General features: G+C 33.1%; 1 non-coding gene across 1 annotated transcript; it reads left to right on the plus strand.

The window, feature by feature from the left end:
- Positions 1 to 748: 748 nt before the first annotated feature.
- LOC120144019 lies at positions 749 to 944 on the plus strand. Its single transcript, XR_005518005.1, has one exon. It is a non-coding gene; the product is annotated as a U2 spliceosomal RNA (small nuclear RNA).
- The last annotated feature ends 16,432 nt before the right edge of the window (positions 945 to 17,376 follow it).

The following is a 17,376-nucleotide window of genomic DNA, read 5'->3' on the forward strand; positions in this document are numbered from 1 at the left end:
GGTGTTTTTGGCTCTTTAAAAAAATTTAAGTTGGATATTTAAGCCAAAACACAAAGAAAATATTTTTGACATAATTCTTCTTTACAAAAATGATTTGAATAATTTTTGCAAAAAATTCGTAGCAAATTTGCAATTTCTACAATATAGTAAGGGGTCGTTCTTATTTGCTTGCTTCTGAAATATATACGAAGCAGATTGTAATTTTTTTAAAATGATAAAATCGGTTAATTGATGGGGGGAAAATATATTAAATACAATATTTTGGTTCAAGTAACTGTAGATTAACATTTTGGACTAAAATATTCAGTTTTCTAAACATATATGGACTAAAATGTCCCTTTGAATAATAGAGAGACAAAAAAAATTGATGGAGTAAAAGAGCTTCTAATAGAGTAAAAGAGCTTCTAATAGAGTTTAACTTGAAATACACATATGAGTATTAAAACTAATAATATTTTGATGATGTAACAAGTGGGTTTGTAACTGATATTAATGTGATGAATGCAAATATGAAATAACATGTGGTTGAAGTTATTGATCGTGTAACCCTGAAGAGAATGGCATTGGCAGAGATTGATTACCTCCAATGAAACTGCTTTATGCGAGAATCGCCTTTAAAACCAAAGCTGTTTATTTCTAGAAGCAGCTTACAAATGAGATGCTGCATGTAACGTTCCACATGGTTGGGGTACGAAGGGATGCAGCGAGAAGCTGCTTATAAAACCAACGGCCTTGAACATTTGAAAGCATACCTTTCTCGGCCTTTTGGCTAAGATCAAGTGTAGTATTTGTTCTTATCAGTTTAATATCTGATACGTAGGCCAATGGTCCACACGATATTAAATTTATTTTTTGAGGGGGAGGGTCCATCATAGTAGCTTGCTACTGGGACTCTCGACCGTTGCCTTAGCGTTGCACTATTGCTCGGGCCTGGCGCTCCCCACCTAATCCAAAGTTCAATGTTTCTATTCCGTTATTTGATTATGAAAACCATGCCTCCTTAGTTATTGTTTAAACTTTGTTCTGGTAATTTAATTTCTAAATTATTTCTTTTTTAGTTATTGTAGTTTTTAAACCATGTAACTTTCTACGCTCAATATGATTGTCCCCTTAGTTTTAGAATCATTTCTTTAAGTCACCATGATACCTTAAAATTGGGGGTTGAATTATCAAATTTATGTGTCACGAGGGCAGTCCGACCTTGTTACCAACTGTTACATTAGTCACTGGTACAGAATCATTGCTAAAAATCTCATTCGATTCATCACTACAACCAATAAATTTTATCGACAACTCATATAGACACTTTAAACCTTCCATGTACCATATCATACCACATAGGTGCATCAAAAATAGTGGACACAATTTAAAGAAAATAACAACAACTAACAACAACCGCTTCAATGCACGATTGCCACCAACGAATCTTGAGCTTCAAGAACACATCAGAATGAATAAATAACAACAAAATTGGCTGGAAGTTCAACTTAAATGATGCATCAAAAAAGACTCCAAATTTCACTATAAAACACAATGAATCCACATTTCGTACCGACGATTTCTTAACTTAACTAACACATTTTATACCATCAAGACCGACACCTAAAAGCGCTATTAATATCATCAAGAATTTCTAATCTCAACCCTAAATCACCATATTAAACATATAAAGTTCCTTAATTCTATCGAGACCTAATTTTCAGAATTTCAAGAACAAAACCGCAATATGATACAAAAATCGGTATGAAATCCTTTATACCTGTAGCCCACATATTTTACACTTAAAAGAAAACAATGTAGTTAAAATTCAACATTAGTTATGATTTCGTTGAACTAAATTAAATCCAATATATTATTCTTAATTATTAAAATAAGGTATATAAAACATATATATTATGTAATTAAAACAAAATTTTAAAAAAATAATTTAACTACATAACCACAAAAAGAAATAATGCTTTTGGAGCGTCAATTTTGGTCCTCGTTTCAAAATATTCCTCAACTTTAAATTCGAAATTCAAAATATTTTTCTGAATTAATATTGAAAACACGTTTTCCCCCAGAAATTGATATGTTATTCGATAACTATCTTTAAGTATCAATAAGTACCAAGCCAAAACCCAAGATTTTTCAAGTTTTTATATGTAAGTTCGATGTTTCGATATACTTGAGTATGTAAAAAAATTGTGTATAATTGATATATAAGAGTTATGTTGTAATTTTGTATGCGTTGTTATGTTAAAAGTGTAGTTGGTTTGATTTATGGTGTTTGAATGAATTGAGTTATACGATATCATTTTAGAATTACTTAGTTTATTGAATTTATGATATATATGGTATGATGGTGGGTACTAAATGGCAGTATTGATATTTAGTTGATTTATGTTATAGGTCTAAATGATACCAGCATATAGGGATGGCAACGGGCCGAGTTCGGGCCGGGTATTGGTCCCCCCGTCCCCATCCCCGTTTAAAAAACCGGTACTCGTCCCCGTTTAAAAAACCGCAGGGATTTAAACGGGGATCCCCGTCGGGTAATCGGGGAAAACCGCGGGGAAACGGGTATCCCCGTTTAGCACAAACGATTATTTAAACGAGTATTGGGCCAGGTATTGGGTCGGTTATTGGGTCGGTATTGGGCTGGGAATCGGGCCGGGTATATATATATATTTAAATTAAATATATATTTTTTATTTAAATTAAATTTATTAATATTGTATATATATATATATATAATTATTTTTAATATTTATTGGGTCGGGTATCGGGGCGGGTAATCGGGGCGGGGATTACCAAACCCGTCCCCGTCCCCGTCCCCATTTAAAATAAATGGGTTTTCCCCATCCTCGTCCCCGTCCCCGTTTATCATCCCCAAACCCGACCCGTTTAATTCGGTTTTCCCCGTCGGGTTCGGGTTTTTTTGCCATCCCTACCAGCATAGGAGGGATGAAACAATTTATTTGAGTCAAGAAATTAAAAAAAATTTAAAGGTGAGAACATCAACTGACTTACTACAAATTTTTGGATGCGATTCAAACATTTTTGGGATGAAAAATATTTTCGCGATGTTAAAAATTTTGGACCACATATTTTCAAAACTCTGCCCTTAATTTTTATTTTTTACAGTTTAGTATAGAAATTGCAACTTGATCAATTGATGTTCGATTTAGTTTCTACTCTCTAAATTCATAATTTTGATAGAACATATTTTAAACATAGGTTTTGTCAATAAAAAGTAATATCTTACACATCAGTGACATTTACTAAAAAAGTAAACACGAGAATCACAACAAAGACTGGAATTCTTACCTATAACGCCAAATCAACAACACCACTTAAGAGCATCAGTTACGATGCTCAAAATGAGTTTGTAAGCAAAAACAGATATGAAGAAGTAAGGTAGTCAAAACAATTTAGGTAGTTATTAAAATCGATAAAAATCAAAGGAATTTGAAAGAAGAGTTCAAGGCAAAATAGTTGAAAATGAAGGGAAAATTGATCTTGGGAAAATACCTATGTAAATTTAACAATTTTGATCCTTTTACAATTTAGTCACTAAACTTGAATTTTAATTTAAAAATTCAAGTTATTCCTTTCTTCAAAATGAATTTACACTTTAAAAATCATATTTATTATTATTCAAAAAACATTATATCATAATATTTCAAAAATTTTCATTTTACACAAATTGTGAAATTAGACCTGATTCTACTTACCCAGATTTTGGGAAGTTACATTCCATCCATTAAATTTGTGCATTAAGTGTTAGTCGTCAACCGTCAGTATTCATTGTTTTTTTATTTCATTATGTCGTATTTTTAATTTTTTTAATAACTATATCTTAATGACAAGTTTCCTCTACATTCTGGTATTTTTTTTCGTTTGCTCATTATTTTTCGTTTATCTTTTTTTCTCACAGTTAGATTTAGGGTTCGTTTGTTTCACGTAAAACGTTTTTCGGAAAATGTTTTCTTCATTCTCCAGTGTTTGGTTGGAGGAAAACTGGTTGGTCAACGTAAAACATTTTTCTGATCAAAAAAGTTCCTTTGTGTTTTTTGGAAAATGACTTACGGTCTGATTTTCCGTAAGTCATTTTCCGAACTTTATACTTGAAAGAATAAATACTCAAAATAATTTTATTTTATGAATTTAATATTAATAAAATATTCTAATATCATTTTAATCAAAATATTAATAATTAAAACATTTAAAATATATTTATTAAAATTTATAATAATATAATATTATATTTTTATAATAATAAAATAATAAATTATATTATAATAATATAATATTATATTTTTATAATAATAAAATAATAAATTATATTATAATAATATAAGATATTATATTTTTATTTTAAAATATATAATAAATTATTAATAAAATTTATGTTATTTATTAATTTCATAGAAATAATATTATTAAATTATTAATAATGAATAATATTATTTATATATTTAATATTAATATAATAATCTAATAATATTTTAATAAAGATATTTAAAATATACTAATTAATATTTTTAAAATATAATATAACAATATTACTTTAATTTATAATTAATATAATTTATAAATATTTTTATTTCAATAAAATATACCAATATTAATAGTTTTATTAATAAAATTATAAAAATAATATTTTAATAATAAATAAATTATTTTAGTATTTTAAAAAAGAATAATATTATGTTTTATGATAAATAATATTATTTAGTGTATTTAATATTTGTAATAAATAATTTTAAAAAAAAATCATCAACTAGTGAAAAAATGGTTTAAACAACATCTTCCAAACATCAATATAATAATCGTAAAATATTTTCTGTGAAACAAACGGACCCTTAATCTAACACCCCAAAGTTGGGGTCAAATTATGAGTTTATGAAACCTATGGACAACTTTAGAAAATATAGGAAATACATGAACCTTGTCCATAATTTACCCATTTTCCGTTAGCATTGAAAACTTTCCCCCAAAATCCCAAAAATTTTAAAAAAAATATTTTCCCCAATCATGAACCTCGATAACCCAAACCCCAAACCAAGCTACCCCCCGTCTCCACTCCGGCCAGCCTCTCCGACTGACGGTGCACGTCACCTCCACCCCTATCAGGTGCGCCTGGCCTCTACGAAGCAGCCCCGACCAACCCCATTTTAAAATCGACCATAATTTGGTTCAAATCAAAAGGAGAAGTCAATGCCCAAAACCCTCAATCGCCGTCTCAATTCTGTCAATTTCGACCGATCTGGCGACCGACTTGCATCACCTCCCCCAACATCGTGTTCCCCATCCAATTCTGATCAAAGCCCGACCGGGGTTGCCATTCACCGTCGTCGTTTTCACCGACCGCCTGTGTGGCTAAGTTTCGATCATTTTTTCGATTAATTTTAATATGGTATTCGCTTGTTTTGATGTTGAAATGGATATTAATTGGGTTGTGTTTGATTATGGGATGCTCAGCCGGTCACCCCAACCTCATCGTAGCCTCCACGCGCCACCCGTTACGCGTGGGGGTCGCCCTTGCCCTGGAAATCTTCCAAAACCAGTCTAGACCGGGTCGACCCGACCGTCTATCTAAAACCGCTAGCCTGACCTGCTTGACCCGACCGAGTCATCTCGACTGAGTTAACTCGTTGACCATTGACTTTGATCGAGTCAACCTGTTGACCATAGACATTGACTTTGACCAAAAAGTCAACTTTTCTGAAAAGGTCATATTTTATGTTTTTCGATGTCCTGAGTTCAAATCCGAAGTCCGTTTTGCCAAATTAGCACCGGGTAAGCTGTTTTTCAATGTTTTATCTTCGGATTCAAGTTGGTTTCTAAATTAAGTTAAGTTTCTGACGTAAATTTGGTTGTTTGGCATTCGGGGGATTATTGGACGTTGAATTCAAGTTCGAGAGTGGTCGAATAGAGTTTAAAGGGGTCGATCGATATGGTATAGAAATCGAGGTAATACTCTACTACTCTTTGTATGTTTTTCAGAACCCATTGATATTTGGTACGTGCATGAATAGAAATGATTGGTCTATTAGATGTAACTAATTATCATTGGGCTCAGACGTAAATTGGATTAAGGACAGAACACATTAAAAGCCTCAGACAACTCGAAAAAGAAATAGGTAGAATGACCGAGAATAAACCTCAGTAAAATGATTTAATCAACAAATCTCAACACGTAAATTCTGATTAATCTCGTTATAGGTTAAATTTTGGAAATATTTGGGTATGAAATTACTGAAAATAGCGCCATGGATAAATTATGAAAATGCCCTTATATTGAAAATGACCAAAATGCCCTAAAGTGTAAAATGACCTAATTTAACACCCCCTACCCGTATCCGACCTGTATACGAATCTGAGGTGTCATATTGACTTTTCAAAACCTTTAAATTCATCCATATAAAACAAATCATAAAAAATTTAAACTTTTATTAACATAAAGTTAACCATTTACATAAGCAAGTTCAAACCATTACAAAATTTGATCAGAGCATACGTACTTTATGACTCTATTTACATGCCAACATATCTAATACATAAACAAAACATACTGTGCAAAATACTTCTAATCTGATCTTCGAGTGGAGATATGCTGCTCTCCAGATCCTAAGTCTGATCCTCTTGCTTTTCTGTACCTACGTGTAAAACACTTACACACTAAGTCATAGACTTAGTGAGGCATAAAAATATAACAATGCAATTCCTATAAATATGAACATGCAATCTAACTATCCAAATACAATTATGCTTATCATATCATAATTCAATAATATCATACATGGTTCAGTGTAAACAATAATAACATGTTAATATATAATCATATAAATACTCTTTATATCTTTTATAGGCCTATGTACATTACTAAGAACTTAAGGTATGCGAGTACGTCGAGGTTGTGCACATATACTGTCACCACAGCTCGTATAAGGATCTACCGAGTGGCATGTGAAATATGTCCCGAATGACCTATATATATGTCCCGAATGACTTATGTAACCCTCGACTCTTGGCATGCTAATTATACCTATAGCTCTCATATCGTATAACATGGGCATTATAATTATATTTCATATAACCATAATTTCACCACATATTCATATACTCATGTCAGTTCTCTTATAATCACATATTTCTTCTCTTTTTTCACATATCACATGTACATATGACCATCAATCTCATATCATATAACATATGTTGTTTGAATATGTTCACACGAATCATATAGCATGTATCAAATCATATAAACATATATAACTCATGTATGTGTTTATAATGGTCATATTATATCTATGCATGTTCATAACTATTGGACCATGAAAACTAACATAGGAAATAGACTTATCACAAGTCTTATTTTCATTGAACTACACACTATGCACTCACATTGGCCTCACTTGATATCAATTACTTCTATAACTTGATTTCTCTTCTTGATCAATTATAACTTTTCGGTCGTTCCGGAACATGCTTATGTTTGATATCTATACAATCATGCATTCTAATTATTATGATTCGATCCTTAATTTCTTAGGCTAAAAGAAAGGTTTAATTCTATTTTCCATTTGAAGTAGTATCGGTACCCAAGGTATGGTACAAATAATTCCCTAGTTGTAGTATCAATACCAAGCCTGGTATCAATACCCATTTTGCATTCGAAATACTTGTTTCAAAAATTGGTACCGATACTGATCTTATGGTACTGATACTGATCTTATGGTATCGATACCCTTGGTATCGATACTACCTTCTAGGTATCGATACCCCATGAATGCCTTTGTCAAATTCAGACTTATGGTATCGATATATTTCAACCAGTATTGATACCCCTATACCAATTATCACTCTTTTACTCTTAAAGTATCGGTACTGGATGAAGCAGTACCGATACTTAAAGCCCAAATTTCACTTTTTAAACCCAAAAATTTACCCTTATCAGCTTAATTCCTTCATTTCTTATTCCCTCTAATATTCTTAACTCAAGTACAAATACTCAAACCAATTTCTATTCATCTAACACATCTTTATCTTCAAAATCTCCTTCTATATCTTGAATTTAAGAATTATACCAAATTTTCAACATGTTCTAATTTCAATTCTATCACTTCATACTTCTCAATTCAATTGATGACAAGTCAAATTTAGTTTCAAATTCCACCTATCAACTCTTTTCCAAGATTTCATTTAAAGACTCATTATCTTTAATCCCTCCTAATTCCATCATCATATAGTTTTAAGATAATTTAAGCTTTCCTTAAGCTTAAGTATCACCTAAGGATCATAAATCAAACTTAAATTTAGCAAATAATCAACTCACAATAAAACTCACATTTTCTATGTGTCTCACGGCTGAAGAAGAAAAAATTTATGGATATTTCATTTCCCTTTTCTTTCCATCTCCACGTGTATATATCTCTCCCATATCTCATTTTTAATTCAATAATTGATCAAATGACCATTTTATCCTTCCATTCATAATTTTTTGCTACATGGTCCTACATAAATTTTTTATATAAGTCCTTAAACTTTTTAATTTATCTATTTTAGTCACTAAATTCTAAAGATTTACAATTTAGTCACTAAATTATGAAGTTTTACAATTTGGTCACTAACCCGATATTGAGGATGTTACAAATCTCCCCCTTAAGAAAATTCATCCTTGAATTTTCACTACACAAAGAGATGGGGGTACTGATTCCTCACATCCTCTTCACGCTCCCACGTTGATTCCTCTATCTTGTGATTCCTCCACAATACTTTGACCAATGGAATAATCTTGTTCCTTAATTGTTTTACCTCATGAGCCAACATTTGTACCGGTTCTTCCTCATAAATTAAGTCAGGTTGAACTTCTATCTCTTCTGGTGTCACAATATGGGAGGGATCATACCTATATCTCTGAAGCATTAAAACATTGAAAACATCATGAATCTTCTCCATTTGAGGTGGTAAATCTAGTTGGTATGCCACTGGTGCCACTCTCTTAATGATCTCACAGGGTCCAATAAACCGAGGACTAAGCTTTTATTTTTGTCCAACTCTTAATACATTCTTCCATGCAGACACCTTTAAAAATACTTTATCTCCGACTTGAAACTCAATTTCTTTCCTTTTTAGATCAACATATGATTTTTGTCTATCAGCTGCTACTTTCAGATTATTTTGAATCACTTGAACTTTCTCTTCTACTTTATGAATTAATTCAGGACCAAGAACTTCTCGGTCCTTAAGCTCGTACCAGTTCAAAGGAGTACGATAATTTCATCCATATAGAGCTTCATGGGAGCCATTTTGATACTTGGCTGATAGCTATTGGTGTAAGCAAATTCGGCAAGTGGCAAGTATTTTTTCCACGATCCTTTGAACTCTATTATATAGGCTCTCAACATATCCTCTAAGATTTGAATAGTTCACTCGAATTGCCCATCGGTTTGAGGATGAAATATTATGCTAAAGTTTAATCGAGTTCCTAATGCTCTGTGCAAAGTCTTCGAAAACCTTGATGTGAATCTAGGATCTCGATTAGAAACAACTGAAATAGGTACCCCGTGCAATCGAATAATCTCCCTGATGTACAATTCAGCGTACCTATCCATTGAGAAATCTGTTCTTACCAGAATAAAATGAGATGATTTAGTCAATCTATCCACCAGATTGAATCTCATTTGTTTGGAGTCAAAGGCAACCCCATCACAAAATCCATAGTCACATTCCCCTACTTAATACTCAGCTTTGACTTGCTGACAAGTCAAGCACTTGGACACAAATTCTGTAATACTTCTTTTCATTTCTGGCCACCAATAACGACTCTTGAGATCCATATACATCTTGTTTCCACCCGGATGCATCGTCAATGGACTACAGTGAGCTTCTGTTAATAGTTCATTTTTTAACTTATCATCATCCGAAATCACTAATCTCCCTCGGTAGTATAGATTCCCATCAAATTTTATCTCATAATCGTTAAGCTCTCTATTCTTCACTTGCTGTAACTTCTTCAAACACTTTTCATCTTTGGTTTGCAATTCCTTAATTCTATCTAGGCATGATGGCTTAAGGGTCAATTCAGCACATATTACACCATCTCCATTTAATGACAACCTGGCATCTAAGGCTCGTAAGGCTACAAACATCTTCCGACTTAAAGCATCTGCCACCACATTTGCTTTTCCAGGATGAAAATCGATTATCGTATCATAATCTTTTAGAAATTCTACCCATCTCATTTGTCTTAAATTAAACTCTTTTTGGGTCATCAAATACAAACTCTTATGATCTGTATATAAATAGTAATGTTCACCATATAAGTAATGACACCAAATATTAAGAGCAAACATTATAGTAGCCAACTCTAGATCGTGCGTTGGATAGTTCTTTTCATGTGGTTTTAATTATCTCGACGCATAAGCCACAACCTTTCCCTCTTACAATAACACACATCCCAAACCATTATGGGACGTTTCGCTATAAACCACGTAGTTCTTGCCAGATCCAGGTTGAACTAATACTGGAGCTTTTGTCAAAATCTTCTTCAACGTTTCAAAACTTTCTTAACATTCAGAAGTCCAAGCAAATGTCATCTCTTTCCTCATCAACTTAGTTAAAGGTAAAGCTATCATCGAAAAGTTCTTAACGAACCTTCGATAATAACCTACAAGTCCCAGAAAACTTCAAACTTCAGATACATTCTTTGGAACTTCTCATTCTAGAATGGTTTTTATCTTTTGAGGATCAATCTGAATTCCTTCCGCAGAAATTATATGTCCAAGGAATGTCACCTCATTCAACTAGAATTCACATTTAGATTGTTTGGCGTATAACTTCTTATCTTTTAGAATTTGTAAAACTATCCTCAGGTGAGCACTTTGTTCTTCATTTATTTTCGAATATACCAGCATATCATCAATGAAAACAACTACGAACTGGTCCAGATAAGGTTGAAATATTCTATTCATCAGGTCCAAAAAGGTAGCCTGTGTGTTAGTAACTCTAAACAGTATAACAATGAACTCATAGTGATCATACCTCATTCTAAACGCCGTCTTTAGAATATCTTTCTCCTGAATCTTCAATTAGTGATATCCAGATCATAAATCGATTTTAGAGAAAACGGAAGCTCCTTTCAACTGATCAAACAAATCATTAATTATAGGGAGATGATACTTATTCTTGATAGTCACCTTGTGGAGCTGCCTATAGTCAATGCAGAGACGCATCGATCCATCTTTCTTCCTAACGAACAAACTGAAGCGGGTGATACACTTGGTCTAATAAATCCTTTGTCCAATAATTCCTATAACTGAATCTTTAACTCTTGCAACTCTTTTGGAGTCATTTTGTATGGTGACATTGCAATGGGCGTGGTTCCAGGCATTATCTCTATCTGAAATTCCATTTCTCTATCCAGAGGATGACCTGACAATTCCGTAGGAAAGATATCGAGGAATTCTCTAACTATAGTGATTTCTTCCAACCCTTTTTTCTTGTTTCTAGTGTCTATCACATTAGCAATAAAACCCTGACATCTCTGTAGTAATATTTTTTTGCTGACATCAATGATATAACGTTTTTCAATGGATTTCATCTTTCACTGAACATTATAACTTCCAATCCATCTGAACTGATTAATGTTACACTCTTTAGTCAACAATCAACATTAGCATGATAACGGTATAACCAGACCATTCCCAGTATCACTTCAAATTTTTCAAAGGGTTATTCCATCAGATTAGCAGGGAATTCAATTCCCTGAATCTGTATAGGATACCCTCGACACACTCTATTAACCCGAGCATTATGCCCTAATGGATTTGTCACTATCACATCACTACTAATAGCTTCTAATTGAATTCTCAATTCTCTTACCAATTTACTACTAATATACGAGTATGTAGAACCCGGATCAATCAATACCATAATGCATTTATCATACAGTAGAAAAATACATGTAATTATCTCTGGATCATCACGATCTTTATTGGTCTTGATGTTATACACTCGCGTAGTGGAGCGTATTTCCTGTTGACTAAAAGATTCTGACTTATTTCTTCCTCTACCTCTTCCTCTCTGAGACATCGAAGCAAATCGCTCTAGTTGTGTATACTTTTTAGCCCTCAATGGACAATCTTTTATGAAATTTCATGTTTCCCCATCGGAAACAAGCTCCAGATTTTACTCTACATATACCACTATAGTTTCTTCCATAAATCTGACACTTTCTTACTTGACCCTACTATGCTCTCTCATCACTAGACCCTACCAATTGAGTTTGTCTAGCTCTCATCTGATTTGATCCTCTAGCAGAGGATGCCACCGACTCTGACCTCACCTAAGATCGAAAACCAGAATCTCTACCTCTCTTGGGTGGTGCAGAACTTGATGAAGCCCCAATTCTTTTTTATAGTTGGGCTATTTTCTCCCCAAAAGCATTTATTCTGAGCTCTCTCTAGAGCTTTAGCACGATTTACTACTTCTTAAAACGAGGAAAAATTCAGCACGATCAATATCTCCTTTAACCTTGGGCACAAGCCCTCAACAAACCACTCGTATGCATCTTTCTCTTAGGAACCAACTCAGCCGTAAAACGACTTAACTTGTTGAATTCACACTCGTATTCATACACAATGCGATTCATTTGCTTCAGGTTTAAGAATTCTTTCTTCATCTGCTTAATGAATTGATCTCTTATATACTTGTGCTTAAATTCTTTCAAAAACAAAGACCATGTCACCTGATTATTGGTCATCCTCAAAGTGACATTTGTCCACCGAATTCTCGCTTTCCCACGGAGCAAGGAGACCACTCCATCTAGTTTCTCCACATCAAAACAATGGAGTCCCTCTAACATGATCTTCACATCATTGAGCCAAAGGTTCGTAGCAACAGGACCTTCCTCAACTTCACCTTTGAACTCAGGAGCTCCTATTCCCTTTAACTCATTTTCTACATTCATTCTCTGAGTTAAAGAGGTAGGAGGTTGGAAACGTTTCAAGATGGTATCCTACGTCCTGAAGAAAACATCATGGTCTTGTATAGACACTCCAGAAGGTGCATGTCCTTCACCTTACCTAGCCAGGGCAGGTGAATTACTACTCTCAGCTGGCCTATCATCTCCCGCTTCACTTTGGGAGCTATCGTATCCGGATATCTAATAAGATACAACCATATAACTTTATTAGCATACAACATACTTGTTACTCTTATCAAATCAGAAGTTTTTCTCTGTTATTTTGGCATGTACACATTTAAAGACAATCTAGACTCCGATTTATGCCTAGAACCGGCTAAACCATATCTCTGATACCAATAAATGTAACACCCCTACCCGTATCCGACCTGTATATGAATCTGAGGTGTCACATTGACTTTTCCAAACCTTTAAATTTATAAATATAAAAGAAATCATAAAACATTTAAACTTTTATTAACATAAAGTTAACCATTTAAATAAGTAAGTTCAAACCATTACAAAATTTGATCAGAGCATACGTACTTTACGACTCTATTTACATGCCAAAATATCTAATACATAAATAAAGCATAATGTGCAAAATACTTCTGATCTGATCTTCGAGTGGAGATATGCTGCTCTGTAGATCCTAAGTCTGATCCTCTTGCTTTTCTGTACCTACGTGTAAAACACTTACACGCTAAGTCATAGACTTAGTGAGGCATAAAAATATAACAATGCAATTCTTATAAATATGAACATGCAATCTAACTATCCAAATATAATTATGTTTATCATATCATAATTCAATAATGTCATATATGGTTCAATGTAAACAATAATAACATGTTAATATATAATCATGTAAATACTTTTTATATCTTTTATACGCCCATGTACATTACTGAGAACTTAAGGTACACGAGTACATTGAGGTTATAGACATATGTTGTCACCACAGTTCGTATAAGGATCCACTGAGTGGCATGCGAAATATGTCCCGAAGGACCTATGTATATGTCCCGAAGGACCTATGTAACCCTCGACTCTTGGCATGCCAATTATACCTATAGCTCTCATATCGTATAACATGGGCATTATCATTATATTTCATATAACCATAATTTCACCACATATTCTTATACTCATGTCAGTTCTCTTATAATCACATATTTCTTCTCTTCTGTCACATATCACATGTATATATGACCATCAATCTCATATCATATAACATATGTTGTTTGAGTATGTTCACATGAATCATATAGCATGTATCAAATCATATAAACATATATAACTCATGCATGTGTTTATAATGGTCATATTATATCTATGCATGTTCATAACTATTGGACCATGAAAACTAACATAGGAAATAGACTTATAACAAGTCTTATTTCTATTGAACTACACACTACGCACTCACCTTGGCCTCACTTGATATTAATTACTTCTATGACTTGATTTCTCTTCTTGATCGATTCTAACTTTTCGGTCGTTCTGGAACTTGCTTATGTTCGATATCTACACAATCATACATTCCAATTATTATAATTCGATCCTTTATTTCTTACGCTAAAAGAAAGGTTTAATTCTATTTTCCATTTGAAGTAGTATCGGAACCCAAGGTATGGTACCGATACTTCCCTAGTTGTAGTATCGATACTAAGCCTGGTATCTATACCCATTTTGCATTCAAAATACTTGTTTCAAAAATTTCTACCGATACTGACCTTATGGTATCGGTACCCTTGGTATCGATACTACCCTTCAGGTATCGATACCCCATGAATGCCTTTGTCAAATTCAAACTTATGGTATCGATACTGTTTAACCAGTATCGATAGCCCTATACCAATTATCACTCTTTTACTCTTGAAGTATCAGTACTGGATGAAGCAGTACCGATACTCAAAGCCCAGATTTCACTTTTTAAACCCAAAAATTTACCCTTATCAACTCAATTCCTTCATTTATTATTCCTTCTCATATTCTTAACTCAAGTACACATACTTAAACCAATTTTTATTCATCTAACACATCTTTATCTTCAAAATCTCCTTCTATATCTTGAATTTAAGAATTCTACCAAATTTCCAACATGTTATAATTTCAATTCTATCACTTCATACTTCTTAATTCAACTGATGACAAGTCAAATTTAGTTTCAAATTCCACCTATCAACTCTTTTCCAAGATTTCATTTGCAGACTCCTTATCTTTAATCCCTCATAATTCATTCATCTTATAGTTTTAAGATAACTTAAGTTTTCCTTAAGCTTAAGTATCACCTAAGGATCATAAACCAAACTTAAATTTAGAAAAAAATCAACTCACAATAAAACTCATCTTTACTATGTGTCTCATGGCTGATGAAGAAGAAGAATCTATGGATATTTCCTTTCCCTTTTCTTCCCATCTCCACGTGTATATATCTCTCTCATATCTCATTTTTAATTCAATAATTGATCAAATGACCATTTTTCTCTTCCATTCATCCTTCTTTACTATATAGTCCTACATAAAATTTTTCATATAAGTCCTTAAACTTTTCAATTTCTCTACTTTAGTCACTAAATTCTGAAGTTTTACAATTTGTTCACTAACCTGGTATTGAGGATGTTACACCTAAAGTATCTCTAAACCCTAGAATAACTAATACCCTCAGCTCTGAAATAAACAAATCAACCTCGGATACCAATATGACTTTATTATTATGACCAAATAGAACTGAACGGAAGTTATATAGGTATCCGAATTTCAGAAACATCTGAATTTCTCTGGAAAACTCCGAAGTGACCGGGATAGACTTGACTAATAAATGAACTAAGTAACCTCAATGGCTGAGGATCAAGTAAGTGATTTGGATAAGTCTGGAAACTCTGATGAACTTACATGATATACCATCCCTATGAGTTATTAACCATAAATCAAGTACGTCGGCATTTCCTGATATCGTTGAAACGTGGAAATGAAATAAAGACCATTGGAGTAATGTTTGTCTCCTTAAGATATATTTAGCTATGATTCTGAAGGTGATCAATGGATAAGAATTGTTGGTATTAAAGAGTGCATACCCTGGAAGGGCAATGAATGGACCGGTCGTCATACATTATTTCTGGGAGTTGTTCAACTTGAGTTAACTCGATATTCTGATAGATCGACACAAATCATAAGTTCCTTGAATCTTTGTTTCTCCCTTATCAGTTCAAATCACTTGAATCCCCCAAGAATCTACTACCCAAAATGCTTCTTATTTTCCTGAATAATGAAATCACTCTGGTCGTACCTGAAAACAAATGGAACTCAAATGCAAAGGATTATGAATACCTTTCAGATTATTCAGTGTCTCCGAAAAATGTCCCAAAACTATATGAGCCTGATAAATCATATTCTAAATAAATGATGATCCCGTCAGCTAATTAACTCTTTCAATAGTGATTTTAATTTCCTCCATTATATCAGTATACTGAAGATTCATGTTTCTCTTCCCGATAAGATTATCTAGTATCTCCGAATAATATATGTAACCTCTACCACGTTCCCTGATCACATGGATGTTTTCTCAGATCTCTGATCTGATTTCTGATATCTTTGTTTACTGATTGAAAATGTTTTATTTGGGGTACTCTGGGATCTGGTATGAAGACTCTGACATGTTTAGTCACTGTGGGTAATTCCTTTTCTAGGTTCTGCACCGACTGGTAATTCATATCTCTGGTAGGTTCAATCGCTGCTAGTAATTCCTTTTATAGGTTCAACACCGACTGATAATTCCTTATAGACCTAAGATTTTCTTTGGATATACTCTGAGGCACCGAGAATCTTTCTTGGGTAGGCTCTCAGGCCCCAAGGTGCTCTCTTAGGTTATGCAGTTTTGGGGAGCTGCATATGGCGCTCGATTAGAGGGACTAATATGGTTTTGAAAACATGTTTTAAATGGCTATTGTTTTTAAAAACGATCTATATATATTTTAACTGGTTTTGTGGGAATACACTAGACACCTTATTCTGATCTCCTGAAACCAAACATCTGAAATATTTCCCTCTGAACTGAAAGCTTATTGTCTGTTACTACTTAAGATATCACTGGGACCTCATCTCAAACTAAAAATTTGTATGTCTGAATTAATAAGGAACATGTTGAAAACATTTTGATGTTTCAATATAACAAATAAAGTATAAATGAATTTTAAGATTTTATATTCGATTTCAAAATTAATATTTAATAAAAATAATTGAATATAAAAAATTTTACTCCAAGTTTTTAAATTTCAATTTTGCTCCTTATGAGTAAAATTGTGTTTCAGTTTTAAAATATTTTTGAAACAATTTTTACAAAGTATTTCGAACCATAATCAAGCCAAAAATGAATTTTAAGTACGGGTATACCGATACACTCTTTGGATGTACCGATACCC

The sequence above is a fragment of the Hibiscus syriacus genome, unplaced genomic scaffold (assembly GCF_006381635.1).
Source record: "Hibiscus syriacus cultivar Baekdansim isolate YM2019G1 unplaced genomic scaffold, ASM638163v2 tig00110865_pilon, whole genome shotgun sequence".
Taxonomy (NCBI): domain Eukaryota; kingdom Viridiplantae; phylum Streptophyta; class Magnoliopsida; order Malvales; family Malvaceae; genus Hibiscus; species Hibiscus syriacus.